Consider the following 4,272-nt stretch of genomic DNA (forward strand, 5'->3'; position numbering starts at 1 on the left):
CGACTGCCCAGCCTGGACGCCTCCGCGCTGACCTCGCCTCTGCTCCTCACACCTCATTCCGCGGCGGCCGGCAGCCTGCCTCCCCCTCTGGCCTCCAGGCTCCTAAAGGGATGGGTGATCCTTTGAGATCCTCCTGGCAAGTCTGGGCGAGCTCGCAAGCTTCCAACTGCGTTGGGTGCCTCTACGGGAACCCACCACCACCAGCCTCTGCCGCCGGCCTCCCGGGCCGGGCGCCGGGGCACACTCTTTCTCGGGAGGGTCGGGGGCAGGGCCCTTGCACGGACAAAACTGTCCTGTCCTCAGACAAGTCCCTGTCCCCTCTGGGCCTCAGTTTCCCCTTCGGTGAGGAGGTAGAGGAAGGTCCCTCCAGCTCTGAGATCTGGCAATTTAGGGTTGGATTGGGGGCAAAGAAAATTCCCAGAATCCCAGGAGTCCTAACATGGCCCATGCCCTTTGTCCAGCCATCCTGAGACGGCTGAGCTGATAAGACTGTGGGCGGCCAGATGTCCACATTCTTGGGACGCGATGGTGGGCGGGGCCAGCTCAGCCGCTGGTGGTTCAGGGCCCCAGGGGCCCGGCATGTGGGCCACAGGAGCCAGGGCCCAGCATGTCAGTGGTGCCCCCAGGGCCCGGCCCAGCGGGGAGGCAGTCTCATTGCAAGGTTTCAAGGAAAGAAGCCAGTCCTGGGGGAGGACATGTCTGCCCCCCTCCCAGCCCTGTCTGTCCCCCTCCCAGCCCTGTCTGTCCCCCTCCCAGTCCTGTCTGTCCCCCTCCCAGCCCTGTCTGTCCCCCTCCCAGTCCAGCTCAGCTTCCTCTGAAGCTCAATCGGGAGAACCGCTCCTGGGCTTCTCCCTGAAGGACCGGGCCTGCTGGCGTCCCTCCGGGGCTCAGCCAGCGGGGGCGGGGCGAGGCCTTCCTCGCCCTTCACTTCCAATCCCAGGGGGGCTGAGCTCCTCTCGGCTAGACCCAGGCGACATTTCAGCCACCACACTAATGTGCACCCTCATGGCACAATTGTTGCCAGTTAGGGCGTCCCCTTGGGTGAAAAAAAAATGTAGATTTTCCTGCTATGAACTTCAGGGCTCAGGAAAACACAGACAGCTTGGTCTCACTGCTGCTGCCAGCACCCAGGAAAAGCTGCTATCAGCAAGCAGGGTCTGGGAGGCCCAGGGGCACTGCCCAGGATGGGCCCTGGAGGCTGCTCCCAGAGGTTAGGGGAGCTGGGACCCCATGATCAGCTAAGTTGGGGAGTCCCAGGACCTTTGATCTACGCTGGGGATGTGAGTTAACAAGGAGGGTGTGGGGTATAGAATAAACCTGAGTCCCGGCCGTGCCTTCCCCAGCATGGACCTCTGGCCAGGGCATTGGCCCCTGTGCCCACCTTTCAAATAGGGGGTTGGGGTCCTCCTCGGAGCTGCTGGGAGGATGAAGTAGACATAAAGCCGGGCGCTGGTGTCCATGAGCAGCGGTGATGAGTCAGACCAGGCCTGGGTCCCCATGAGTTTGACCTCTGAGACCTTCACAGGGGGCCACGCCACCCGGCTATCTCTCTAGTGGAAGGAGACCCTGGGGTCCCAGCCCTGGTGGTTGGCAGAGGCAGGGGGCTCCCCATCAGCGCATGAGGGGGGCTCCCACAGTCTGGCTGGAGGGAGCTCTCAGGTAGGGAGGGGCGGGGACTGGCGGCCGGGCCACAGGAGCACAGCTGGCTTCTTCCCCTCTCGGGAGGAGCCCCTTCCACCCCAGGCGAGCGCAGCCCTGCCAGGAAGGCAGCTGAGAGCACCGCAGGTGTGACCTCTGTCCTCCAGGCGCGTGTCCACGCTGTCCCTGCACCGGTCACAGGCACAGGGCGTGACCTCTGTCCTCCAGGCGCGTGTCCACGCTGTCCCTGCACCGGTCACAGGCACAGGGCGTGACCTCTGTCCTCCAGGCGCGTGTCCACGCCGTCCCTGCACCGGTCACGGGCACAGGGCGTGACCTCTGTCCTCCAGGCGCGTGTCCACGCCGTCCCTGCACCGGTCACGGCCACAGGGTGTGACCTCTGTCCTCCAGGCGCGTGTCCACGCTGTCCCTGCACCGGTCACGGCCACAGGGCGTGACCTCTGTCCTCCAGGCGCGTGTCCACACTGTCCCTGCACTGGTCACAGGCACAGTGCGCTGGGAAAGAAGGTTCTGGAATCCTTTTTCTTGCTCCTTAATATTAGACCCATTTTCCCCTTTAATATGTCTACAACTATTTTCTTTCTTCAATGGCAGGAAACTCATGCTCTAGTATGTATTTTAAAAATATTAAAAATAAAATAAAAATCTATTTATTAGCATTAAAAATGATGAAACCTCTCAAACATCGAGAAAAATATAAAGAAACATAGCAAATACCCATGTTCTCAGGACTCTGATTTAATCAATGTGAACATTTGGTTATACTTCAGATCCTCTTTCTAAAACAAAATTAAATTACACATCAACAGATGAGTGGATGGATCACATGTGGTATGCCCACGCAGTGGGATATGTGTTCAGCCTTAAACAGGAACGAAATACCAATACATGCTACAATGTGGATGAACTTTGAACACATTCTGCGAAGTGAAAGAAGCCGGTGGCAAAGGCCCACATGGTGTGATCCATGCAGATGAGACGTCCAGGACAGGCCGGCAGTGGGGAGAGGAAGCAGGCTTCTCAGTGCCAGTGGCGGGTGAAGAGGAGGCGGCCAATGGCGTGACGGCACAGGGCTTCCCCGCAGCGAAGAACCCGCTCCACGTCTAGGCCACGGTGTGAGCTACACAGCTCAGCTCCATGAACAGAACAAAAAGCACTGCACTGTACACTTTAAACGAGTGAATTTTGTGATGCGCGAACTGATGCTGGAATAACACATGTACCTACATGCACCCCACCCCTGCTGGTGCAATAAAAAATCCGAGTGTAACTTTCGATCCCCCTAACTAGCCTAATATTGCTTGGGCGGCCTCCGGGAACATAAACAATCAATTAACAAGTATTTTATATGTTATATGTATTATATGCTGTATTCTTACAATAAAGTAAGCTAGAGAAAAGAAAATGTTAAGAAAATCATAAGAAACATAAAATACATTTACAGTATTACACTGTATTTATCGATACTATTGCAAGATGAATCGTTTCTCATCAGTGCCTACATCAATATAATGTCTTATATGACTCAAAGCACTGCAAATGTTATAATATTAGACATCAAAAATGAAAAGATAAAGTGAAAAGGAATGCAAATTTATTTAGAGGCATTAACGATTCATGCATTGCTAACGAAGCCGCAGCAGCGATGCTTTACGGTGGCTGGCTGTGGACGACACGATTGCTCCGTGATGTCTCAGCCTGCGCACAGTGGATGGAGGGCTGTGACTGTCATGGCTACGGCTTTACAGGCATATATATTCATAGTCGTCTTGAAAGCATTGCGGCACTTTTCAAAACAATTTCCCGGTGCTGACAGGCTGATCGAAGTTTCTCCAGTTACGACAGAAAGAAAGAGAGAGAGAGAGAGAGAGACCATACAGTAATGTAATTCTTTGAAAGCAAAGTTATAAAACAGTAAGAAAATTAACACATTCTTAATTCTGTATTAAATATCACCCGCCATGTGTCTATGTAGAAATACTCTACCCCTTCCGTGCAGGTCCTGCACACAATACTCTCCGTGACGGATCCTTAGGCGAAGATGACGAGATGCAGGGCCATCTCCCACGCTCTTGCTGCTTCACACACAGACATGTTGCTCCCTGCGTGGCAGGGTGACTCTCTGGTATTCACGAGGTGGGGGGGCCCTCCTCGCCATCCCCACGTGGAGCAGCTGAGCGGAGAGGCAGGCACGTGCCGTATAACTCGATGGGAAGATATCACAACTGCTGTCTGACTCCTTTGCTTTTTCATTTCTTTAGAAATGTTCCCATGCAGTGCCCACCCTCCCTCGCCATGTGCTGCGTGTGCTCTAGGCTCGGGGCCGTGCCGCAGGGGGTCATGGCGGAGAAGAAGTCTCGAGAGGGCAGCGCCCTTCTGCCAGGTGCCGATGTCGGGTTCTTTCCCGGCTCTGCGTCCTCCGTGCCCTCCTCACTGTCCCCAGTGGTTTGAAGCACTCACCTCCGTCAAGCCGCCTTCTGGCAGTCCCTCTGGTGTGGCATCTATTAGCTCTTGAGTTTCTCCAAGACCCATAGCTTTATTTTCTAATTTTTTTTATTGATTTAAACATATTTTTGAAGGGAAAGGGAGAGAGAGAGAAACATTGACATGAGA

General features: G+C 54.7%; 1 long non-coding RNA gene across 1 annotated transcript in view; it reads left to right on the forward strand.

The window, feature by feature from the left end:
* Nucleotides 1-3,999, forward strand: part of LOC106726761 — a 10,669-nt gene extending 6,670 nt beyond the window's left edge. The window contains exons 2-3 of the long non-coding RNA XR_001362863.1: nucleotides 2,164-2,166; nucleotides 3,921-3,999. This is a non-coding gene — a long non-coding RNA (uncharacterized LOC106726761). The remainder of the gene's footprint in view (nucleotides 1-2,163; nucleotides 2,167-3,920) is intronic.
* The last annotated feature ends 273 nt before the right edge of the window (nucleotides 4,000-4,272 follow it).

This window comes from Myotis brandtii, unplaced genomic scaffold (assembly GCF_000412655.1).
Source record: "Myotis brandtii unplaced genomic scaffold, ASM41265v1 scaffold314, whole genome shotgun sequence".
In the NCBI taxonomy this organism is placed as follows: Eukaryota; Metazoa; Chordata; class Mammalia; order Chiroptera; family Vespertilionidae; genus Myotis; species Myotis brandtii.